At 43.8% G+C, this 27,201-nt stretch overlaps 1 protein-coding gene across 1 annotated transcript in view; it reads right to left on the reverse strand.

Annotated features, from left to right (window-relative positions):
• Nucleotides 1-1,089: 1,089 nt before the first annotated feature.
• Nucleotides 1,090-27,201, reverse strand: part of LOC146838950 (zinc finger BED domain-containing protein 6-like) — a 107,550-nt gene continuing 81,438 nt past the window's right edge. The window contains exon 3 of the mRNA XM_085603001.1: nucleotides 1,090-5,096. The gene's annotated coding sequence lies outside the window, so the exon portion shown is untranslated. The remainder of the gene's footprint in view (nucleotides 5,097-27,201) is intronic.

The following is a 27,201-nucleotide window of genomic DNA, read 5'->3' on the forward strand; positions in this document are numbered from 1 at the left end:
TAGATTTGTCAATATAGGACTTAGGAGATCTTTCAGGACGATGTAGAGTTCATTTGGTAGGGCGTCCGGACCTGCTGCTTTATTTTTTTTAAGATTATTTATTATATCTAGAACCTCCTTCTGGGTAATCTCAGCATTTAGGGTACTGCAGGAAACGCTATCTAATTTTGGAGTTTGTGACCTATTCAGATAGCCATCAACTGTTTGCAGGGGATCTAGGTCCTCCTCATATAATGTCTGGGGAAAAAAACTCAAATGCTCCGTCTATGCCTGCTTTATCCTCAGTTAACTGGGTTCTATTTCCCTTATGGATAGCGGCTATCTTATTTCGGTTGGAATCAGTCTTAAGCTTCCAGGCTAAGAATGTTCCACAATTCTCCCCCCATTCATAATTTGACAAGGAACTAGCTTGCCACTTTTTCCAATTTTACATCATTGGGACAAACTGTAGAAGCACTGTCATTTTCACCAAGGGTGACCTCAAACAGTGAGGTTTAATTTAAACAACTGGTTTAAATCAAATGAAATCACTGTATCAAAATTGCTTGTTCAGAGATGATTAACAGGTATGGTTATTGATTATACGCGTTTTAGTTTGCCCCGAGGTCATTAATGGTCTACTGAAACCACAGAACTTTTGATACCGTGTACCCCAATAGTTTTAAGGTTCACATGAGAGCAGGTATTCCTTAATTTGGGGATTAGCTGATTGGCGTGGAATCTCTCGCATCATAACAATATTTCCCTTTTATGTTATCCTCTGTAGTATGGCTGCAAAGAAAAGCTGCATTGGATGTTGTCTATTCAAAACTTGAGAGCAAGGTCTGAAGAAGTGAACTGACAGTAAGGTATTCTTGAATCCTCTTACAAACGTAAGAAATATATCCATCAAGAGTCAATTCATAAACACTGACTATTTACATCAGTATCTGAGCACAAATATGACTTCAGAATTATTATAACACAAAAACCACTAGCCGAGAATGGTGTTCCATAACAAGCTAAAGCCAGTCATGTGTTCAAAAGCTGCACCAATTACATTCTCACAATCAGATCTTGTAGTTGCACAGATGAGAGCATCATGGTTATTTAATGTTGTACTTGTTTTAATGGTTTTATTTAGAAAAATAGTCTGTCAAACACAAAAGATTCTGCAGAACCCAAAGAGTAATAGAACAAAACTTCTAGCATGAAAACCTCCTGCAACACAAAGAAATGGTTTTATTGGTTAATTTGCACTTAACACAAACTGGAGCTGTGGGAGGCCAAGTTGAGACAAGGAAACAAAAAATAAAAAGCATATTTGGCATCAGAAAGTAGCAGCTCCAAAGTCACCACAGCCTCTGTTTATAGGACTAGCGGTTGACAGTTTACAGCGTTCCAGTCTTACCAACCAAACTCTGACAATCGTCAAATATATTACATCAGTTTTACTATTTACTCTTCTTCCCTTTATTTATTAATAGTTTGCAACCCTTAATCTTCCACTATAACAACAGTGAATAAGTAACTGCACGGAGACACAGGACCCAGAGGTTTACACAATACAGGAACAACAGTTAAGATTTAAATAAAATAAAAAAAATTTATACAATATAAAAACAAGAATGCAAGTGTGACTTCCTAAAAACATTACACAATATAGTAAGAATGGTGCAGGTGTGCAAGAGGCTAAACCAAGAGGGTTTCTTGAAATTAGCCTTAACATACAATACTGGGTGACACTCATGCCATATTCAGCGAACTTGAATACGTTTGCTACTCATTCTATATTCAGCAAACATAAATTATTTGCTTCTCGGTTTGTTAAAGGACCCTTACATTTGATGATCTAACTGAGTTTATAATCACTCCTCTGTGGAATTTCTTATATGCATGTCCACTGATGGGCTCCTAACATTACATTTGTAAAAAAGTTAATAGTTGAATTCACCTTTATGAATTCCTGCCATATGTATTCACTGATGTACACTTAGGCTTAACCCGCAATCAATGCATCATGCTTGATCTTTGTAACACTGATAGCTGGTATATTCATCCCATAATTCCTATGCTTGGTTTTTTCCTCTTATATGGATTTGTTTTTCCATCTAGTGCTCACTGGGCAGGACGACTCATAAAAGCCCACATTCACTAGGTATGGGTATTTGCCACGGTTTACATTTGTGTACTGTACCTTATGGCTGATAATTAATCAAAGATCATCCCATATTCATTGCACCTCTAGGTTTTTCTTGTGTACCTGAATGTGGTGTGTTAGGTGCGGCGACTGAGAACAACTCTTCCCACATTTGCGTGTTTTTTCTCCAGAGTGTGTCTTCTCATTCGGCTTTAGATCTGACCAATTAATTAAACCCTTCCCACATGTGGTGCCCTTACATGTTATTTTTCTCCTGTGTGCTCGCTTATGCTGCAATAGGGCTGCTGGTCTTTTAAAGCTCTTTCCTTTTTTTTTTATAAAAATTTTTTATTTGTGTACAGGCTGAAGGATATAGCATACATTAATACATGTATTTATTTTAACAATCAATCAGTAAGTTATTTTGATAAATGAGCGGGAAATAAAGAGAAAACCAAGAAAAAAAGGAGGAGAGAGAATAAAAGACAATCCAAAGCAGAGGGAAAAGATCACACTATTCCATAAACGTACCCCAATTCTTTTTGTATTTCATCAGAGAACGTGTCCCCCTAAGATTAGCTAATCCTAACTCCATCGAGTGAATCTCGGTTACCAACACCCACCAATCCCACACAGTTGGTGGGTCAGGACAAATCCAAGCTCTGGCCAGAGTTAATTTAGCACAGGACATAAGAATGGAGGTCAGAGCAGGCTGTGGGAGAGAGATAGGATATATATCTAGTAAGACCGATGCAGCAGAAAATGGAGGCAGCTGAATATGTTTAATTTCAAGAACCTTCTTAATATCCCTCCAGTAGTCTACCAGGGTGGGGCAAGAAAACAACATATGATCCAAGTCTACTGCATGAGCGGAGCATTTAGGGCATTTTGTACGATCATTTAAAGAATTATTAGAGGGCCACCTGGAGATAAGTTTTGGAGTGTAATATAACATGCAACTCGTTCTGAGTTGTTGTAGCCTTAAACTTGAGGATCGTACATTTTCATTAATATTTGAAAAAGATCGTTCTATGTCCTTTAGTGTAATATTAGAGCCTAATAGCCTGCTCCATTTGCCAGCTAGTTTGGAGCAGTCGTTTGATTTAAAACTAACTAAAAAGCTGTAGGTGTTGCTTATTACGGATTTAGTTTCTGTGGAATATAAGTGGTTCCATATATCGCTATCAGAGTTTTCCACGAGATGTTTTTTATTGATCAGATAGTCATGTATCTGTCGATATTTATATCGCATAGTTTCGGGGAGATCATAAAGCCGTTTTAAGTCATTAAAATCTAAAAACCCTTGCGTGCCGTATAGGTCCCCTAATACTCTGATGCCCAACCTTGCCCAGCCGTTGTCCATTTGTTCGTAGAAAATTGCTGGAAGCCCGGGGTTACCCCATAGAGGTAACTTTGAGTGAAATAGACTGGTTTTGCAATAGATTAGTATATTGTCCCAGATTTTTTTTGAGTCTCTTGCAGTCTTAAATTTGACTCTTTTAAAGTAGTTGGGGTCATTAGCGCGTAGTAGAAAGCTCTTTCCATATTCACTGCACATGTATGGCTTAACTGAAGAGTTACAGCTGATGGCCCCTAATGGATGATGCTTTTAGGCTCTTCCCAAATTCACTACAAATGAGTATTTTTTCTCCTGTTTGTTAGCAGGTGGGCCTTTAGAGCTGATGGAGAAATGAAACTTACCCCGCATTCCCTAAAAATGTATGGTTTTTCTCATGTGTGTGTGTGTTCGCAGATGGACCACTAATCTTGAAGATCCATGAATGCATTTCCCAGATTTCTTACATTTATGTGGTTTTTCACAAGTGTGCATGTGCTGATGACGCTTTAGGCTATTTGACTGATGGACACTTGCACCACATACACTACACTTGAATGTTTTTTCTCCTGTGTGTATTCTCTGATGGACCCTAAGGATTGATGACAGACTACAATTCTTCCCACATTCACTACATGTGCAAGCTTTTTCTCCTGTGTGACCTCGTTGATGCTGCCTTAAGGTTGATGACTGACTAAGGTACTTACCACATTCACTGCATGTGCAGGATCTTTCCCCTGTGTGTATGCTCTGATGGATCCTTAGGATTGAGGACTGCTTCCCACACTCCCTGCACATGTATATTTTGTTTCCTATTTCTGTTTGCATTTTAGATTTGTTGATGTGACTTTCAAGCTGTTCACACATTGACTGCCCCTGCAATGTTTTTACCTTGGCAATTCAGGCTCTTGGTGGCTATATTTTCATGTGACTCCCCAAGCTTAGCATGCTCATGGCCTATCATGGTCAATGAAACTCTAAATTTATTTTCACACTCACATGTATTTGGTATTGCAGATAAGAATTTTACAACAGAGAGGATTAATAATGCCTAAATTAATTCCACAGTCATGTCATACTTGGCTTCTTTGGTGAGGGTTGCATCTTTTTACACAAGAGGAAAATAAGTTTGTATATGCTAGCACATTACTCAGCAGTGCATGAAACAGTGCTTCATCATTTACCATTTAGTTGTCTGGTATACAATGTATGCATTCTGCTTATTTGCATGTTTTATTGGTTTTTCAATCGTGTGGTAAAGAAAACAAAAAAAGGATTATTACATTGACCACAAACGTAACATGATTTTCCACCTTCTAGGCAGTAGAGTAATGATGTAACTACCTCAAGATCAAGGACTGTGTTGGAAACTTTATAAAGCATATTTCTCTTTTGCTTTCCTACAGGTTTTTCTGTTTTAGTCGGAGGGTGTGAGGGTGCTCCAATTCATCCATCCAAGGGATTGCTCCAGTAGGTTTCTTACAGGATGGTTCTATTCACGCTTGAGTTATTGAATCTCGTGACACTGCTCCCTTTGTGAAGAGCAAAACAATATTGCTTCTAGCTCCTCTTATAAAACGTTTCAGATGAGTCTTAGTTTCAGGTGTACGCGAATCTTCAAGCGGTTGGAAGTAAAGAGATCTGAAATCATAGAACATGTATACTTTAAGAGAAAACGTAACAGTGTCTAAACTTTTAACAAAAGCGAAACTATCCACCTAATGAAACTTGATGTTATTAGAGTAAAGATATTGAACTAATTATTCATGAAATCTCCAAATGAAAGCTTCGAATATAGGAACGGAAAATGGAGTGAAATTCACAACCCACAACAATGAAGGAAGTAAAACTAAAAACAAGCACATCATAAAGAAGAAATTGAATATGCTACTTACCAGTATGCATCTGTTCTTGGCATGTAGGACTGCTGACATTCATATCTGTGCATAGATCGCCGCCTAGTGTTGGGTCCGGATGTTTGCACGTTGTTGTCCTGGAAGAGTCTTCGAAGTATCCTGGGATAGGTGACTCCTCCCCTGGACTACAGTGCGCATGGGCATCCTCTCCATCCTCAGATTGTTTTTCGCCATTGTGGCAGTGATGGAGTAGATACAGAAAGTGATGACCATGCTTTACAGTAATTCTGAGAGCTGCAGCTGCTACAGGCGCCGGGGAGGAGGGAGGGCGATATGAATGTCAGCAGCCCTATATGCCAAGAACAGATGCATACTGGTAAGTAGCATATTCAGTTCGAGGCATGTGGGCTGCTGAATTCATATCTGTGCATAGAATATATAGCAGTGCCCTCTTATTAGCGGCGGCTACCAGTGCCAGCTGCAGCGGTCTGAAAAAGGGTTTTGAGAACAGCCTGTCCTACAGCTGCCTGCTGTTTTGATTGCACATCTACACAATAGTGTTTGGTAAATGTATGTGTAGTGGACCAGGTGGCTGCTCTACATATATCATGCAAAGGAATGTTTCCTAGGAAAGCCATGGAGGCCCCTAACTTACGTGTTGAGTGGGCTCGTGGTGGAATCGTTAATGTGCGTTTAACTTTTTGATAGCAAATTTGAATACATTTAACGATCCATCTGGCTATACCTGCTTTGGAGATAGCGTTACCTTTGTGGTGTGGGGCAACCTTTGTGGTGTGGGGCAAAGGCAACGAAAAGCTGTTTTGTTTTCCTAAAGGGTTTGGTCCTGTCGATATAATACATGAGGGCCCTCTTTACATCTAGTGTATGGAGTGCCCTTTCTGCGACAGTCTGTGGGTTTTGAAAGAAAACAGGCAGTTCAATTGTTTGATTCATGTGGAACTGCGATACCACCTTGGGCATGAATTTGGGGTTGGTACGGAGTACGACCCTGTTGGCGTGAACCTGTATAAATGGCTCTTGGACGGTTAGTGCCTGGAGTTCACTAACTCTTCGTAAAGAAGTTATCGCTACTAGGAAAGCTACTTTCCAGGTAAGGAATTGAATCTCGCATGAGTGTAGAGGTTCAAAGGGTGGACCCATCAGGCGTGTGAGGACCAAGTTGAGGTTCCACATTGGGGCTGGTGGGTGGCTAGGTGGAATGACTCGTTTGAGTCCTTCCAAGAATGTTTTGATGGCAGGCACTCTGAATAGAGAGAGGTGCTGCCTGGTCTGCAGATAGGCTGATATTGCGGTCAAATGGACACGTATAGAGGTGTACGCCAGATTGCATCGGTATAGGTGTAAGAGGTAACAAATGATGTTTTGGATGGATGCGTCTAGCGGGTTAATGTCATTATTATTGCAATAAATGACGAACCTTTTCCATTTGGCTTCATAGCAAGCTCTGGTAGTGGGTCTCCTGGCCTCCTTAATGATATCCATACAGTCAGGTGGCAGGTTTAGGTAGCCAAACTCTAGGACTTCAGGAGCCAGATTGCCAGGTTCAGCTGTTGCGGATCTGGGTGCTGAATCTCTCCATGGTTCTGCGTCAAATGCGCGGGTTTGATCCGCAGCCTTTGATGCGGCACCACGGAAAGTTCGAGAAAGGTGGTGTACCACGGCTGACGTGCCCACGTTGGAGCAACCAGGACGAGTGTCAGTGAGTGTTGTCTGAGTTTGCGTGCCACCAGCGGTATCAGTGGTGCTGGGGGAAAAGCGTACGCAAATCTGCCGGACCAGTTCATCCATATCGCATTGCCCTGCGACTGCGGATGTGGGAACCTGGCGGCAAAGCTTTGGCATTTTGCGTTTTCGCTTGTGGCGAATAGGTCTATCTCTGGATGACCCCACTGCTGGAAGTACGGTTGGAGTACTGATGGGTGTAACTCCCACTCGTGCATCTGGTGGCTGTGTCTGCTGAGCAGATCCGCCATCTGGTTGTCCTTGCCGGGGAGGTGTTCTGCCATGAGGAACATGTTCCTCTGAATGGCCCACTTCCACATGCTCTGAGCCAGATGAGACAACTGTGGAGAGTGTGTTCCTCCCTGCTTCTGTATGTAGTACATGGCAGTCATGTTGTCCGTTCGGATCAACACAACTTTGTTGCACAAGTGTACTTTGAATGCTTTCATAGCCAGGAAGATTGCCATCAGCTCTAGAAGGTTGATGTGCATCTTCTTTTGTTGTTGTGTCCATAGTCCCTGCACTGTGTATTGGAGTACATGAGCTCCCCATCCCTGGAGAGACGCGTCCGCTGTCAGTATTATCTGTGGAACAGGCTCTTGGAACGGTCGGCCCTTGCAAAGGTTTTGTGGATTCCACCAATGCAGAGAGTTGAATGCCCGACCGCTCACCAACACTAGGTCTTTCAACTGTCCTTGAGCCTGATTCCACTGACGTGCTAAGCACTCCTGAAACGGGCGCATATGTAATCTTGCGTGTGGGACTATGAAAATGCAGGAGGCCATCATGCCTATCAACTGCATGAACACTCGCGCGGGAAGGGAGTGTTGTGGTTTGAACTTGGAAATCAGCATTTGCACGCGGTTGATTCTCACTAAATTTGGCAGAGCTGTGGCTGCCAGAGTGTCTATAGTCGCACCTAGGTACTGTTGTACGTGTGCGAGCTGGAGATGGGATTTTGGGTAATTTAGTGAGAAACCCAGACTGTGAAGAAGGTGAATGGTGCGAGACATGTGGCTGGCACATTGCTGGGCTGACTTCGCTTGAACGAGCCAGTCGCCAGGTAAGGGTAGACGTGTATGTGCTGCCTCCGTAGATGTGCCGCCACAGTAGCTAGGCACTTTGTGAACACCCTGGGTGCTGTTGTGCCTTTTAGTAACATACTTTGCACCTCCTGCTGTAAGAGCGTTAAGTGCTCTGAGGACATAGGACGTTTTTTTGGAGGTATTGTGGGTGGAGTCGAGGTTAATTCTAGACAGTAACCGTATTTGACAATATCTTTGACCCACCTGTCCGTGGTGATGGAGTTCCACGTGGACAGGAACCTTTGTAGCCTTCCCCCGACAGGTGTTATGTGGTCGGGAGGAAGGGAGAGGGCGTCACTGCTTGTTCTTGGGGGAGGACCTGGTGTTGCCGTAGCCGCGTCCTCTGCCCTTTGTGCTGGAGCCACGATAACCACCCCGGGTGTTTTTATCGTGGGTGCTTTGTGTGTTGCCCTTGTTGTATGTTTGCTGTGACCCCTGTCCTCTACCTGCTCCTCTATTTCCGGGGCGACGAAAGGAGACGCTCCGAAAGGACTGCGTTTGTAGGGCCCCCATGGACTTTGCAGTGTCTGTGTCCTTTTTTATTTTCTTTAGGGTGGTGTCAACCTCCGGGCCGAATAAGTAGTCAGGGTTGATAGGTTGGTTGAGGATGTTGTTTTGTACCTCCGGTTTGAATCCGGAGATTCGCAACCAGGCGTGTCGTCGCAACATGACACTAGTGTTTATGGCTCTGGCAGCTGTATCTGCGGCATTCAGTGCACACTTAATGGATGCATTTGTGAGCAGTTGTCCCTCCCTGATGAGGATCTCTGCAACTTCTTTGTATTGGTCAGGGAGATGTTGGAGTAGTTGTTCTAGTGTATCGTAGTGCGCTCGATCGTAGCGAGCGAGGAGCGCCTGAGTGTTGGCAATGCGCCATATGTTAGCTGCCTGGGCGGCAACCCGTTTGCCGGAGGTCTCTAGCACCTTGGACTCTTTGTCCGGGGAAGGAGCATCACCTGTTGTTTGCGAGTGTGCCCTCTTGCGAGCATTCGCAACTACAATGGAGTCCAGAGGTAACTGGCCTCTAATGTACGTAGGGTCCCCAGGCACCGATCTGTACTTCTTGTCGATCCTGGGGTTTATCACTCTTGCCCTAGTGGGTTCCTTGAAGATGTCCTTTGCTGGTTTGAGGACACCCTTCAACATGGGCAGAGTTTTTACATGTCGTTCTGAGGATGCGAAAGTATCCATAAGGAAGTCGTCCTCGACGGTGTCAGTGTGAAGTTGCACCCCATGATTGGCTGCAGCACGTTCAATTAGAGCGTTGAACGCGGCAGTGTCCTCTGTGGGAGATGTTTTTGCTCCATAGTGTTGCGGGTCCTGTGCATCCAGAGGTGCACCTGAGTCTACAGTGTCATCCCAAGCTTGATCAGGGTCCTGGTGGCCTTCAAGGTCCATGTCTCCGGGGTAGGGGACTTGGTCACTCATGTAGTCCTCCAAAGCCTCCGTGTCGGAGTGTGTGGGAGAGAATGACTGTGGATCCCTGTAGGGGGAATGGAGAGGTTCATAAAGAATTGGTTCTGAGGCCACTGGCAGCTTTCTTTTAAGCGGGATCCGGAAGGAGTCCAAAGCTGGCTCCGAAGTTATTCTCCGTTTGTGGATTATCATCCTGCCGGTGTCGGCGTCGATGAGATGTGATGGAGACGTCTCCGCAGGAGAGCGTTCGGCAGGAGTAATCGTGGTGTGGGTGACCCGTGTCCTGATTTGGAATAGTTTGAGCCGTGGATGGTGGCAGGCCAAAAGTAATGTTGGCTGGTGCCGAAGAGGCTGTTGGAGCTTTTATCGGCTCGGAGCCCGACGTGTCTTGAAGGACCGTTTTGTTTTTGGCACGTAGCGTCGCAACGGGTCGCACCTGGAGCGCCATCGATTCCTTCGCGCCGACCGGTTCAGTAGAGGTGGGCGTCGATTCTTTCGGCGCCGGTGAGACATCGAGTCGAGGGGCGGTAATGGCCGTCGACGTCTTCGATGAGTGTGGCTTTGGTGGTGCCGTTGACGCGGTGTGAGACGCAGCAGGCAGCTTGACCTTTGGGGTCGGAGCCGATCGCCGAGTAGGTTTGGTGGCACCGAAGGTCTTTTTCCTTATGTCGACTCCGACATCGGCCGCCTCGAGCTCGGCACCGAAGTCTCGTTTGGTGCGCTCGGTGCCGACGGGTTTTGCTGGCGTCGAAGGTGTGGTGGGCCTCGAGCCGACCAGCGCTACTTTCGGTTTCAGTTGAACCAATACAGCTTTTGGTTTCGGTTTTGAAGAAGGGGCGGTTTGGGCATTAATGGCTGCCGCTGAATGTCCGTGGCCGGGCCCGAGGGCGGGGCCGAAGAACTGCGGGATAGGTCTTGGGTAAGGCCGGAAGGCGGTCCCTCGACCGGAGCCATAGACTGTTGCACTGGGATTTCCTCAGTCTGTACGGGTAGGCCTTGCTCGTCATCGGAGCTACTCTCTTCGGCCCCTAAGGCCTCATTGTAGTCTCCTACCTCGGTGTCGTCTTCATCTCTGCGAAAGAGTGTTTCGTCGACGTCTTCCGATCCGGAGTCATGTTCGGAAGCGGGACTGGAGGGTAGGTTCTCCACTTCTTCGACATCTTCGGTCTCGGCGCTGAAGATGTCGGCCGGTGCCGCTTGCTGCGCCTCGAGTCTCGCCGCTCGTCGATTCTGGAGAGTCTTCTTGGATCGAAATCGGGCACAGGCCATGCATGTAGATTCGTCGTGATCCGGTGAAAGGCATTTGTTGCACACCGGATGGACGTCGATGTGGGGATATTTCGCATTGCATACAGGACACCGCTTGAATGGTGTCCTCGATTCCATCGTCGATGTTCGGGTCGATGGTCGGGTAAGGTGCGAAAAGGTTGGTTCTGGAAGTTAGTAAACTAACAAAGATACTATCGATAACGATCGGGAACAGTACCGACGCGAACTAAAGGCCTTTTGGCCTTGAAAGTTTTTCCTAACTTGAGTCAAGATAAGCACATCCGAACCCAATGGCGGAAAAAAACAATCTGAGGATGGAGAGGATGCCCATGCGCACTGTAGTCCAGGGGAGGAGTCACCTATCCCAGGATACTTCGAAGACTCTTCCAGGACAACAACGTGCAAACATCCGGACCCAACACTAGGCGGCGATCTATGCACAGATATGAATTCAGCAGCCCACATGCCTCGAACCTAAATATTTGCAACATAATAAGCAAAACCCTGTAGCAAAGAAAGAATTGGAGCTATGTGCAATCTAGGAACACAAAGATCACACAAAACCTCTAAATACATAAACACCATAGCATGGGTAAAACAAGAACACAAACTTCTAAAATGGTGCACGTACTGATCATAGCCCAAACCCCCACAGGCTAAAACTGCTCCTGTTATGAGACTTTAATATGATTAAACTTGTGCTCATCATCCGTCACATTTCACATTCAGTATTATGATTCACCACTTAAAAACTTCCACAAAATGTACAAAACACAATGTTTTTATCCCCATAAAGTTAAAAAAAAAAATTCAAAATCAGAGATACCCACCATTAGAATCCTAATTGGTGGGAATTAGTGTAATTTTGTATTCATCAATAGTTTACCTTTTTATGAAAGAGAATTAGAGCAGTGCCTCTTAGGCTTTTTTGTTTCTATCTAGGACGTCATCACAGCTGTACTATCAGATTTGAGGTACCTGCCCGAATACCAACTTAGGTAAGAATCACCATTACACATGCTGCAATTTTTATCGTACCCGATAATTATGGGAAGAAATGAAGATTGCATGCCCTAAATCTATTTGTTTACACCCCATTATGAAGGCAAAACTTGTAGTAGATAATACATATCACATCATTTAAATTCTGAACACATTTGTGTTGATAAAGTTTCTGGTTTAATAACTACCAACCTAAACACTAGGCCACAGTTGGCACACCATAAATGTAAAATAAATTGGATTTAACAATATCACCATACAAATGGGGAGATTTTGAAAAACTTTACGCAGGTCTTAGTTTCAACAGTTATTAATAAACCTGAATTGACTCTCAAACAATAAAGCGCTGTCTGAAGATTCAACTAACTCTCTTCAATCAATTTCTCTTGACTTAATTGACCATGGTTCTCATTACTGCCCTTTGACCAGTAAAGCTACACATGCCCTAAACAGGACATTTATTTCGATTCCCCTTCCGCAGCCAGTTGTCATGAGTACTAATTTTAATGTATATACAAGATGCTTACTTGTATTCCTGGACTAAAAACTGGTTTGTTACTGTGGCTAAACGTGCACTTTATATTTTGTATTGCGAAAGACATCCCTGTTGTTATCTATTCTAGTAGCTTTAGTGCAGAGTTTGAACATAAAATAGACCTTCTTTCACTGCTTTTAGGTGTCGAGTTATACTGCACAAGCTGCACTCTACAGGTTTAAACCCTTCTGAGGTACCTCTCGCAAAACCAAGAGCAGAGTCTGCGCACCAGCTCGAAGACTAATGGTGGATCTCTATTTAATATAAAGATATGAAAAGAACGTAAACCCGTCAAGGAAGAAATAACAAGCTTCTCATGCACCCATATGTCTAATACATTGCCCATCACAAGGAGACAAAATATACATTACCTAAAAAATATAAACTTTGCTGCTTACACTCAATCGAAGTAATAGCTTTTGTTTGAACTTGAATGTCACCTTGCACTGCCTAAGAGAAGGTTCTTGTTAAGTAACTGCACCTATCTGATCCCAGAAGATTAAAAAGGCCACAAATTCACTATGAAACGGAATGACTCAATACATCAATCTCATATTTACTAGAATTAAAGGTATGTATTTTTAACATTTCTTTGTGCTGCCACCTCAAAACTGAAGCATTATAACAAACTGAAATAACTGTCCAGCTGATTGGGCTATAGTGTACATTATGATAAACTAAGGGCACGAATCCGATCTCATAAGGAAGGGCTCCGTAAGGGATCCGCAACGTGAGAGTCCGATTTGGAGCCATATGTTTCTGATCGAATCGTCCCAGTTACAAAAGGGCAAGTATGATACGAAGACCACGTCTGCGCCGACAGACTCATTTTGGAACGCAAAGCTATCCGTCCGACTCGTACGGAGTCGAATCGTGCCGAGCTATGGAATCGGATTACAAACGAGTGAGTACGATACACAATTTGCACAGAGGCATCAATGAGGTCTCAGCAAGACGAATCAGCTGTCGGAATCAGAATTCTGGGGGCTTTGGATCAGACACGGGGTGTGCTGATCGCCCCCCCCTCCCAATTCCAATCATGCAGTGTGGCGGGCAAAGTGGGATGCCCGCCGCAGTGTGTACGTTTTTTTCCGCACCCACCCCATTTTTGCTATGGGAGCCTGTGTACGCGTCCACACACAAGCTCTCAGAGTGCTATGGGAGTTTGGCCAAATCAAGTCCGTAACCATGCTGTTGCATCGTACTCGCTCGGACGGACTCACACAGCACGGCTTGCTAGGAAAGCCCTCCGGATCCGATTCGTACAGAGAGAATTCCTAGCAAGAATGGAATCAGGCCTCAAGTGTTTTAATTAAAGAGCAGCGTTCCCCATTTGGGGTTCGTCCCCTTCAGCACTGCCAATATCCCCCTCTCCTAGGGATGATCTTTTTTAATGTAAATCAAAAATGTATCAAACTTCAGTTGCAATACTTTTATTTTTCAATGGTAGTATTTAATGTTCATCATTCCACTCGATTTGAAATTATAATCACTTGTATCATGTTTCTCAACAATGAAAGTGTTGCTTTATATTATCCCATCCCAATGCATTTCGGGCTAAGGTAGCCCTTCGTCAGGGGTTAGCAATTATAACCATTCCCTCGAGAACAACGCAGTGCACAAATTGAGAGGCTTTTAAATATAATGTTAAGCGAATTGCCACCCAACACTAAATAGACTAAGATTATTGTTTTAAACTGTAGACAAAATTCAAAGAATATATTTATAATATTGGTACACCCCCCCGAAAGTGTGAGCCACTAAGACTATTTGGCTGTCAGATCTGATCAAAAAGTGCCCTAGTCTAAACAGCTGGTGAAAAGTGAGGCTACTTGATTCAATGTGCTGTCCTTAAATTCTGGTGTAAATGTGGGCGTTGATTAATTGCCCCCTCCCTGGAAGCATGCCCAATGAAGGCGGTGGCCACAAGGTTCTAGGGGGCAGAGCTATGGGGCCATAGAAAGGTCATTAGACCGATGAAATGCGGAAATAATTTTCCAAGACGTTTATCAAGTCTCAGCCCTGGCACCACAATGGTTGCACTTCGGATGGACCTGTGAGTTGCAACTATTGAAGCATACCTTGCACTTAAACCAATTTTGTATTAGTTACGTATCTGGAGAAAGCCACAGCTTGCAAATTACTATTCAGTTATATGTGAATTATATAAAACCAATAAGTCCCATAATTTACCTATTGGACACATTCTGAGTCAGTCGTCCTCCAGTGTGCAACTAATAAAATATAAATACTGGTCCTAAATCACTGTGCAGTGGAGTGGCAAATTCATGCTGCAATTTCATGATATCAAGCCCTATTGTTTATATAAGTGACATATGGAACCAGTTATTTCAGAAATTGAAAAGATAGCTTTATATAAGATTTAAATTAGGCACACTTCCTGTATTGTATTGTTCAACAATTTGTACTAGCAAACAGGGACGAGCTGAAACCATAGTGCACCGTGTTACTTTGCACTATTTCCTCACAGGGCACAACACACTTTCTACATCCTCTTTTTACTAAAAAATAATGCAAGGCAGCACTTGTACTTTGCCTCGCCACTATTTCTGACTTTTTTCCTCCCAGTGGCCCCATACAATTATGGAGCTTGGAAGAGCACAAGGCGCTGTATTACGAATATGGCGCACTAACCCATTTGCATTATGGTACACCTTTCAAACGCTGCATGGGGTGCAAACACCAACAGTTTGCCGTATTACAAAAAATGCACTTACCCGAAGGGTAAAGACCTGCATAAAGAGGTAAAAAAACAAACTTGTATGGACCAAAGGAAAGCCTACTTATCTCTAGCACAGGATGGCATTAGAATCCCCCATTTCACTCACTACTACCTAGCTTCTCAATTACACTGTAGGGTGGAATGGTCCAGACTGTTCACACAGTTTACATCTCTCCTGCCACCAGAGCCACGCTATTAGCATGGGACTGGGTCAAAATTTCCAAGGGCCGGTCATTGCATATCTCCCCACTCACACCTATCAGGGGCAACCCAAGTTCCCCCGCTGCAGTAGGCTACAACCAAGCAGATATCAGCTTAATGGTGGTAATACACCACAGCATGTCTTTTCAAATATCAATTACCAAAACACATATGGTTTAATAAAGATGATTAAATTCTTATGTTACGTCACAAATTATAAACCTAAAACAGCATTCAGAACTGAGGACGCACAATTTGCTGAACATCATCCTCCTAACTGGAGAAGATAATGATTTATAAAAGTACAAGGTGTTGCCCAAGTGGCTGCACTAGCGAGGTCTTCCACTGACACCCCCTTTAAACAATGCCAAGGAAGCAGACATACACCTTGTTGACTTCTCCTGCACCTGGGACATCAATTCCCTCCCTAGGACTCAAAAGATAACAAATAAATTGATCTGCTTAATCCATCTGCACATGGTAGAACTGTGCATTTGTGGACGGTGTAGGAAGCTGGCTCTGTATATACTATACCAAAGTAAAGTATGGTGTTCCCAGAGTCCAGTGGATCCCCAGATGCTTTACAGAGGCTAAAATAGAGAACACTAATGCTCTCTTTTGTGGTAGTATGGGCGACCAGTTAGGCTTATCAGAGGGTGTGTTAAGCACAGGTAAAAAAATGATTACACGCACTCAAGGACTAAATCTGAGGCCAATGGTTTATAAAAATATTACTTTGTTACTTTAATTACTAGAACTAAAGAAGCTGCTTTGTTGCAGTTAAGTAATTATCAATCTGGCAATACTTTTCAATGCAGTAAATGAATACTTAGCGCAGGACTCCAGTTAAGCAAGATAGATACAGTATTTAGAAATAGCAATAGTTTGCAGATCAAGAAAAATACACGCTTAGTGCAATATTTCAAATGAACAATGTTATCCAAAGGGAGGAAAACAAGAATGCAATTTCACTGGTAAGTACTCTACTCTCAAACAGTATTAGGGGTTTGAGGTCAAAACAGGGCAAGGTTCACAGTAGTACTGGGGCAGCACAGTCAAATTCGGAGTTGTGTGCCCAATGGTAACCAATAGAGACAGAAGAGGGGAGGGCGGTCAGCACTCAAAGCGGTGCCAACTACAGGTAAATAAAGGAGTTGGAGGTCAACCTCCAGGGATTAACACAAGCACTGGGAGGTAGGGGGCAACAGGCAGCACAGAGGTGTCATGTGTCCATTACAAATCAATGGGGAAAGCAGGGGGGAGGGGGGGGGGGGGGGGTTGGGGGAGACCCGGTTTTGAAGAATGGCTGAAAGCTCAGACTAGGAAACTGGATGGAAGGAACTGGTTGCAGGGCAGGTAAGTTCGGATGTTGGGCTCCCCAAGCCCTGTGTGCTGCCTGGGTGTCTTTGGACGTCAGAAAAGCCTTACCAGAGCAGGTCGCGGTTAGGGGGTCCTTCGTGTTGAGGTGCAGGCATTGCTGTGGAGTCCAGGAGGGGTCAGCCCGCAGTGGAATCGGGCTCTGGATCGCTGGGACTGGTGGCCCAGAGGGATCGGGTGCACTGGTGGATACGGAAGCGGGGGTTTCGCTGTTCCACAGGCCACAGAGCCCTTGCTTGGGAGTTTACTGTTTAACCAGGCCGCTGTTCTCTGGAGTTTTGGTCTTTATTTAAGGCAGCAGTCCTTCTGAAGGCTTCTGGGCTTCGAGATAGGGTGTCGGTTTTCACAGGAACATTGAGGGCTGCAGACAGACCGGTAGGACTGGGGCCAAGGCAGAGCGTGTTCTCAGTCTACCTCTGCAGCATGACTCTTCTTTGTCCTCTTCCTTCGTAGATTGTCAGGAACTGAAGAACAAGGTTCAGGAGTGCTCCTACGTACTCACTTTAGGGGTGTTACAGGTATTAGAAATTAGTAGCCAATGGGCTATTTACTTTTAAGGTGACTACACCCTTAGTATGTCCACTTCCTTTGGGGCGGAGGGCATACCCCTAACCCTATTGGGTAGGATCCTCCAAGACAATAAGGATGATTCCCAAAGGAGGTCATTTTAGCTCAGGACACCTTGGGGGTGGTCCTGGCTGAAAGGAGACACACCTCTCCTGCTAACTAGTTATCCCACAGACCTTGCCGCCAAAAGTGGGGCTTGGCCGGTGGGGCGGGTATCTCCACTAGCTGGAGAGTCCCTGGTCAGCATAACGAAGGACGGGAAGCCTTTGAGGTTCATCACTTTTCAATGCGGTTCCTGCTTGGGGTAGGTGTAAAGCACCTCCACCCAGAGCAGGCTTTGTTTCTGACCCATAACTGCAAAACGTTACCATCCCAGGGGGTCAGAAACATGTCCAGCGGTGGCAGGCTGGGGCAGACCAGTCAGGCAAACACTAGTGGGTTGATAGGTTTTCAGGCAGCACCTCCGAGGTGCCCTCTGGGTGCATTTCTAAATAAACCCAACACTGGCATCTGTATGGTATTATTAAGCTGAGATATTTGATACCAAACCTCTTGGAATTCAGTGAAGCCATCATTGAGCTGTGTCACTTGTAATGACAAGTTCCCAGCCCATGTACTCAGAATGGCATCACTGTGCCCTTACATTGCCTAACAATGGAATTTGACACTACGGGGTATCTGCAGGTGCAGTTATGCCCTCATATGAGGTATAGTGCAACCTGCCTTAGGGCTGTAAGGCCTGTTGTAGGGGGTGACTTAAGCCTCTTGCAGTGCTGGTAGGCCTGGCACACAGGGAGGTGTGCCAGGTCAATGCTTCACTTTTATCTGCACCAAAACACATAGGCTGCAGTGTGCATGTGGTTAGTTAGGGGTCTCCTAGGGTGGCATAATACATGCTGCAGCCAAAAGGCCTTTGGTACCACTGGTACCTTTTACAAGAGACTTAAAAGAGCCAGGTGTGCCAACTGTGGAAACAATGATACAGTTTTGAGAAAGAACACTGGTTTTGGGAACCTGCTTAGCAGGGACCCAGTACTCAAAGTCAAAGTTGCATCACATGCCAGACAAAAAAAAAAAAAAAAAAAAAAAAAAAAAAAAGGGGGGGGGGGGGGGGGCTGCAATAGAAAATCACTTTCCTACAGACAGTATGGCCGTTGGGATGGTGCCAGACTGATTCTATGCACCACCTCTAGATATGTTGTTCCACAGGCCAGCTAGCTCATAGTGCTACCATAAGTACCCCTAAACCTAGGTGGGTAGTAAATGGCTCTGGCAACCACTGAACAGGACAACTCGGGATGCCCCCCCCTACCCCCAATGAATCATGGTAACAGATCTAAAAACACCTTTACTCAGTCACTCGTGGTTTCTTACCCTCCGAGAAATATACGACCTATTGCGAGTCTCCCTTTGCGTGCTAAACTTGTTGAAAAAATTAGGAACGTTCAATGACAAGAACTTTTTCAAAGTGTATTGAACCAATGGTTTTCTTGTATATAACATATGTGCTGCAATGATCATTAGAAAGAAGCAGATAAGTTATTGGAAGTACCAAGATAGTGAACAAAATAAAAAAAAAGACTCCAACATTGTGATAAGACAATGGATATATGCAGGCAAATAAATCTACTCTGCAGTCCCTAACCTAAGTGTCTAGGGCGCGTCTTCGGCCAAGAATCCCTGCACTGGATGATCCATCCCCACCTATCAGAAGGGAAAGAAAATAAGTCCTAGCCTTGGTCACGAGCTGGACACCCTTGCTGTGGTATCAGCAATCTGCTGGGCAAAAGCTTCAGAGTTTAGAGACCTTGTAAATGACAGCAAAGCAGTCCTCTAACTAAACCTGGAAAAGGCTTGTTCATTTATACCGAAAAGCATCCTTGCGAGTCCTGTGCAAGCCAGCATTGTAATGGTCTATAGATAGCCATGTTGCCCCTCTGGATGAAAAATAAGAGACATTTGCAGAATGTGTGTAAAGGCCCTGTGCATGGGGCTCAAAGTCATGGTAATGTTAAGCAAAGCGTATTCTGTATCTTTTACTTAGAACATCGGCCTAACTAAGACGACACCCACTCCTCAGACAAAGGGAAGCCCAATAAGCTATTTAATAAAATAGAAAAGCTATATAAAACAAGCATTGGCATAGCCAATAGGTCTCGCTTTTGGGACCTTATAAGTATTTAGTTATGCAGCACAATATCCTTGGTGCAACAACATTAACTGTTGCATGGCTAAACACTTATAAGATCCCAAAGGCGAAACCTATTGGCTATGCCAATGCTTGTTTCTTTTTCATTTAGCACACCATTAGAGTGCATATGTTTCCTAGCTCTCTTCCTTCTGTGCTGCTTCCCCCAACCCTTGCTTTTTTTTGCTCCCCACCCATCCCAGCTTGCCTGTAAAAGCAGAGCAGTAGGGATATTTTTGCTGGGGTATGACTGAATAGCAGACTTTAATGGTTGTTTTTTGTTTGATCTTCTGCCATCCACATATTGCACGAAAGCACAAGCTTTGGCTTAAAAGGGTTTTATTGTGATATGGAGAGGACCATCTGCCACAGTCACTCAGCTGGCATCTGTGGCAGGAGGTGTACTTAGCATGACACTTCTCCTAGAAGAATTGAATATGAGAATTGTGGCACTCTCTGGTGTGCAAATAGTGTTTCTTTAATTGTGGTAACCCAGGTGGAGGGTGCCGGTGGGTACCATCCTCTGATCCGAGGCGTGAATCCAAATAAATATAGTCTGCGTTGTCTGAGACAAGAAACACCGTCCCCACTAAGCACTCCTTAGTAATTTATATCCAATAATTATTTTCTTTCATATCATCTTGGTTTTTGCAAAAAAAAGTTCTTTATTTGATCATTTTCTCTTATCATGTTCATCGTGTTGAGTAATCACACGTAGAGATGTACATTTGTTTTTCATTTGGTTGAATAAATCCCAATGCATTTCGGACAAAGCCCTTCATCAGGGGAAATTATCCTAAAAAATAACCAAAGTGCATATAATCAATGCTCCAAGCGGAACCGTTGCAGTAATCAAAGTATGCTCTGTGGAAATCACCTAAATCGAAGGAAAAAAGGTGAAAAGAAAACATCCACCGAATGTAGGAAAAACGAAGCCGTTCGTAAAGGACATAACTCTGCGTTAAAAAAAGAAAAGAAAAAAAAGTGTCTCAGGGATGTGCCCATGTCGCAAAGTTTTGTTAAAAGGATTGTGGGTAAGAAAGTGTCCTTTGCCGGATAGAAGATCTGCATTTTGCTAATCATCTGCCCTGTTAGCTGGGATGTATTTTGTTTTACTGACTGTAATTGTGTATTATATTTGTAATTTTATGACTCGAAGGCTGGTAGTTGCATTATAGGAAAGCTTATACTCAATAGAGTAGCCCAGAGTTGATTAGGTTGCCAACCCAATGGTAAAGGTTATAGGCCTCATCATTTCACTGGGAAAATGATGTCCGATACCATAAGTCTGATCTGTTTATTGTGACAAGTTAATACACAAAACAGTGGGCCTAGTTTATTAATTGTAAAAAGCATTTGTTAGTCGATAGGTGTTCATTGGTGGATGATTATCACTATTTATTGGCTGTATACAGGAGTTGTTTTATATGTAATCTCACACATTAGAAGAGCATACAATTGTTTAGGCGTTGGTTAGCCATAAGTCTGATCTGTTTATTGTGACAAGTTAATACACAAAACAGTGGGCCTAGTTTATTAATTGTAAAAAGCATTTGTTAGTCGATAGGTGTTCATTGGTGGATGATTATCACTATTTATTGGCTGTATACAGGAGTTGTTTTATATGTAATCTCACACATTAGAAGAGCATACAATTGTTTAGGCGTTGGTTAGCCCCCACTGGCATAATTGTATTTGTAATTTTATAAGTGTATGTCTGAGAGTTTCTCTTAAGTTGGGCTGTGCTCAGTAAAGTGGTCCAGAGTTGTTTACGGTTACAAGCCAGTGATCAATGTTGTGGGCCTCATTGGTTTACTTGGAAAAGAGAGGTTAGATGCCATAGGTCTGATCTGTTTATCATGAAAAGTTTTGATATAGGAAGTAGTCCTGGTCTATTTATTGTGGAAAGCAGACGTAAAATCAATACATTTTAAAGATGGATTGTGATTACACTCTTGTTGCTTACCTCCTATGACAAGCCCTTGGGGTTGAAGATTAGCAAAACAGTACAGATTTGCAAAACAATACTCCTTGTTTGGCCTTTACCCAACATTAATAATGTACATATTTATAATTGTAAAGCTGTGTGTCTGATGTTTGCCAGCTTTTGCACAGTACAAAAGGCCTGAGCAGCTTATTGTGACAAATTTACAGGCTAAAGGCTTGTTTCATTTTTATAAAGTTATTTCGGGTGCTAAAGCTCTGTCTCGTTTCTTATGAAAATTTTTGACAAAGGTTTAGGCCTGACTTATTTATTATGAAAGCATTTGTTGAAGCAAGTATATCCTAACAGTGTATTGTTATTACACCCTGTTAAATCCTGTAAACAGATATTTTGTTACATCAAATCTAATTAATTACCTTAGTAGGCAAGGGTTATGATGTTTATTACCACCTTTGACAAAACCTTAGAAGATTTGCACTGTGATAATTCTTGCTACACCCTAAGTGAGCGCCTGAAAGGTATAGTTGTCTGCCATGCTCTAATAATAAAAAATACAAATAGAGCTATACATATAAATACATACAAAAAGGGCTTTGGATCAGCCCTCTCCTGCCACTGGTCTGTTCGAGTGTCACCCTCACTTTGCTTCCATCTGGGACAGCATTGAACCAATGCTCAGCCACTTAAGCCTTTGCTGTATTGCCCTACAAATGATGGCATTTTGCCTTATCACATGTGCACCTCTGTCTGAACATGAATGCACTTAGGTGCTATGTATGGCTGGTGGGACAGTCTTTCAGTTTTTCATGTACCCTCGCTTGCTTCTAATTTCATCATTGCACCGCATCCTACATGGTCGCTGACTCGAATCTGGTCAGCCATCTTTGTAGATAAACATCTCTATAATGTACCATTGTTTATCATTCTAAGATGGCCACGTCTTTGCTTCCAAACCTGGAGGCCATGTTGGAACTTGAAATCAATAGTACGCTTTATACAGTATCATTGCACGTCCGTACCCTCCCAAGTTTTAGTTGTATTTTTTATACAAGCATACCATGTAGGCAGCAGCATGTTTTAATTTTTCAACGTGTATTCATGTAATTTGTTACATATGCTTGTTGTGGTTTTGTATGTGGATTGTGTGTAGGTAAGTCGGCAAATGCAACAATGACTCCCTGCATGGAAGAGTTAATGGATCACTGTCCAAATAAATTTATGGTGACGTTTTGTGTGCCTAGAGTCAGCAATGACTGAAGAAGCACTTGCAGCTATAAGCAAGACATATGGCATTATCAGTGCGTATTTTTCTTTTCGACGACTGCACTATGGCATGGAAGAATAGCTGTCATTCATGCTACGGGGCGAGCTTGTCTTTCGCGTCCTCCCATCTCAGAACCGATGCACTTTAAAGGTTAATAAGTAGAAAAGCTTAAATATTTTAGTGCAATATCTGTTCCGAAAGCATGTTATGTGCCAATAGTGGCGAGTCATGAAGGGAAAAGGTTCTCTGTAAAGGTTCACTGATCATTTTGACCGAGTGTCGCTTTACTTCACACAGTCCTTGCTAAAAGCGTTTCCTAAAAAAATGGCCTCGCGGCAAAAAAAAAAAAAAACAAGTGGGGGGGAGTGCATGCGTATGACGAGAAGGGCGGGGGGGAGAAAGGAGGAGGGAATGAGGGGTAGTGCAAGCCGAGTAAGGCTTAAAGAAAAAAATAAATAAACAAGTGGGGGGGAGTGCATGCGTATGACGAGAAGGGCGGGGGGGAGAAAGGAGGAGGGAATGAGGGGTAGTGCAAGCCGAGTAAGGCTTAAAGAGAGAACAATGGCAGATGGCGATCAAAGCGGCCGTGTGGTCGCAAAAGTGAAAGTAAGCGCGGCGCGCGCGCCCGCGCACATGCACTGTACCTCTAGGCTGGCCTGGTAGCACTTTTTGGAGCCCACATACAAAATGTCTCTTCGAGCCAGCGCAAGCGCTGGGGCTCAGCGAGACCTAAACAGTGGCATAAAATGTCCTAGATATAAAATCACCTAAAACTAATGAGAGAGAGATTTCAAGAGAGAGAGAGCGAGAGCGAGAGAGCTCACACCCTCTAAACAGTCTGCAGAACCAAGAGGCATTTCACTAGGATTTGAAGCATCCCAGGAGAGCTGGAAAAATGTGTTCAGCAGCAATTGAATACGCTGGGGAAATCTATACAAGGGGTCCACCAGTATATCTATGTTTGACAGCTCAACCAATTACAATCAAAGGCATAAATCCAGGGCACATTTGTGCACAGCAGACCGCGGAATACAGTTGCATGCAGTGAAGCCAGACAGGACGAATGCTTCTGAAGCTAAGGTGTAGTGAAGCTTTGCACCATGTGTTCAAGGCACAGCAGCACAAACGGTATGGCTTGTTTCAAACTGGTACATCCATTGTGGAGCAGAAAAATGACAGGACAAGCAGAAAAACTCAAAAAACTCTTTCGGAGGCGAAGTGTATGAATGATTGAATTACTCCGAAAACTGTCTGGAAGGTACTAACCAGCCTATAGAAGAAAAAAAAAGTGAGCTATTCCCTTCGTATCAGACATGTTAAAGATACAATGGACCAGCTCACCAAAATGCAGTGGGAAGCTAGTATGGAGTAGTGCCTGTATCTCAAAAGAGGACCTTATAACCTGGAGATCAAACGTCTCTTTAGAGGATGTTAAGGCCACATCTCATTGAAACAGCGTGGCTTTCAGTTTGCTCAGAGCATCAAAGCGTATGTTGAAAACATTTATCGAAGGCCATAGCGTTGCCTCCCAAACCGTGCGGGCAAGTGGAAACTAGGTCTAGGTGGAGTTTGTGGAGTTGTGCTATGCAGAAACCGCAAAGTCCCCCCAAAACTCCATCGCACTACACGGAGTGCCACGAGCAGGCAGAGCTACTCACAGCACCCGCTTGCAAGACGCAAAGTGTGTTCTCCCACTGGAAATCGTGCATGAACTGCACCATGCTGTTTTTTACAGTTCATGGTGCAGGGCCTATATGGCCTCTGGGAGCATCAGTAGCACTGGGAGAGGGTGCACCAGTGGGTGTGCCGCAGCTCTGGGGTCCGGCACACCCAACAGCTGATACACAATGAAATGATGAACGGATAATTGCTTGAATGAAGAAACAATGGAGCTCTTCTGGATAGGGGCATGCTAACCTACTTGCTTTTATCAAAGCTTTGATTCAAAGAGTTAAAGAAATACTCCCTTCTCTATTTATGTATTTCTACTCCATTGACTCGTAGTATTTAAGAGAGGCAGATATTATGAATCAATCATCATGCACCTCCCTACCCATGACATTTCAACAGTGCCACCCACTATGAACCAACTGCTACATGGTTCAATTCGGCACTGCAGTGTTGGCTGTGCAATGCGTGTCTGCTTCAGTTAATGTGGCATCTACAAAGTTTTCAATGCATGGCAATGTGGAAACAAGGAGTGTTTCCCTTCCAGTACCCACTCAGTCACTGCCTAGTACTTCACTCCTTTATCCTTTCACTCTCTTTATTCTTTCCCAAGTTCTGTACCGGCCTTCCCACGAATTTGAAAAATCCATTTTTGGCATATGCCACATTTTTCTGGCCAAGCAATTTATTTCATCAGGGCTTCTATAACGGATTTATGCCCGCTCAAATTTTTCTCCTTCAACATTCATCAACCACGGTGGCTCACTAGCGAAAGCTTAGGCACATGATGATGATCAGTGACACCCCACTAATCTGCAGTAAAACATCTACGTACCCTGCCTAATCCCTCAAACTTACCTTGCAGTAGAGTAAGTTAAGTTTAATTTCCTTACTGTCAAGCAAATGTATTTGTTGTAAAAAATAATTATAAAGTATGGTGGAGGATGTGCCCAGGGAGTAAAGTGGGACTAAGTAAATGCCTTGACTTTTGCGGATGGGATAGTCTGTGACAAACCTGCCGAATACAATCTCTATCCAACCGCTTAATCCTTTCCCTGTACTGCAGTGCATCGCTTTTCCCACTTTCTACTTACAGCAGACAGGATGTCTGCATGATTTTTTGAGTGACTTCATTGTTATTCATCTGCCTTGTAGTCAGGGTAAAACTGAAAGGCGTTTGAGAAGAGCAGGGTCATTGGAATAAGATAATTGTCTATTACAGCTGCCCCAGCTGCAGACTGCAGAGTAGTAAAGTACAACTAGGGCACCAGCTGGCATGCCTCCATTAATTTAGCCAAACAAGGGAGAGAAAAAAATTTAATCCATAGTGCAGGGGCATTTTATTTCCTTCCCATTGACCGTAGTGTCTACTACAAAATGCTGCAACCTCCACCTAGACTTTTTATAATTGGTAGGAAACCTACTGGAACCCGCCGCTGGTGAATCTAGTTTTACCATTCTAGGGGATTCTAAATTTCATTTGGATGCCACTGAAGACCAGGATTCTAGATCGCTTACCTCGGAGGTAGGAGCGATAGGACTCCTTCAAGAGTCAGAGGCCCTACCCATTCGCAGGCCACACGCTCGATAGTCTTTTTACGAATAACGAGCAGATCTCGGTAAATGAGATCCTACCTCTGTCGTGGTCCGATCACCATGCAGTATTAGATATTGGTATTCTGCACCCTACTTCCTCACACACCAGTTCAATCCCACCCTAAACAGTTTAAGGCTTGGAGTGGTATAGATAAGGCTCTTCTCAAACAGCATCTATCTAATACTCAGCCAGAAGCTGTTCTAGACCCAGAACTGGCTACTACAAATTATACAGACTGGCTCCAAAGCGCATTTGCTAAACTAGTCCTGTATAAAACAGTTTCCAAATACAGGCGGACTCCCTGTGCCCAGTTGCTCTCTGAGGCATTGAGGCGGGAGAAATAACGGTGTAGGAAACAAGAAAGGTGCTGGCGCCTAGAATATGACAGCTAGGAGAAATCTGTGTACAAGTTGGCACTGGCGAATTATAAATGCCTTATACTAACAGACAAAAGTAACTACTATACTTGGAAAATAGAAACCGCACAAGATTCCTCCAAACAGTTGCTCAGGTAGTTTCTAAACTGGCAGCGCCAGCAGACAGCTCTGCTCGGGTAACATCCCAAGCGTTCTGTGACTAGCTGGCCCTCAGCTTCCAGGATAAGGTGGGGCACATCTATTTGAACTTGAATGCCTCTGCTGAGGACAGGAGTAAGCTGGACGTAAATAGCGAGGGACAACACAGCTCTGCCTTCAGGGAATTTAGTTCAAGAAAAAAACAGGGGAACCCTACTAACTAAGGAACAGGGTAATAGTTATATAGGAAAAACAATGGTTCCTGTGGAATAATATACCATGAGGTTATGATACACAAGCACAATCGCGATATAGAGGGTTAGATAATGGCAGAGCGCGAAGGAACCACTAACACACCGATTACAATGTAGTATATTTTATGGATTTTTCAAACAATAAAGTTAGGAGTAAACATTATACATCAAAACATTTGTGCATAGTGTCCCAGGTGACAAAGGGAACCCAAACCCAAGTGACAATGTGAATATTAAATACAAGGGTTCCACAGTTTGTACAAGTTGACCATTATCATAATAATTCCATGTGAACAGCAGCTATATACAGCGATATGTGCTGGGGAAACGGTTCACTTCTTCTGTATGTCAGACAAGCGATTCCCCAATTCCGGTCACTAAAGCCAGGAACTTGGGTGTCATTCTTGATGATAAATTGTCCTTTAAACATCACGCTAACGCAGTGGTCTCCCTATCCTTTCAGGTCTTAAGAATAGTAAAGAAATTGCTGCCGTTTATCCCAGCTGCGGCCAGGAGAAAGC

This window comes from Triturus cristatus, chromosome 4_2 (assembly GCF_964204655.1).
Source record: "Triturus cristatus chromosome 4_2, aTriCri1.1, whole genome shotgun sequence".
Classification (NCBI taxonomy): Eukaryota; Metazoa; Chordata; class Amphibia; order Caudata; family Salamandridae; genus Triturus; species Triturus cristatus.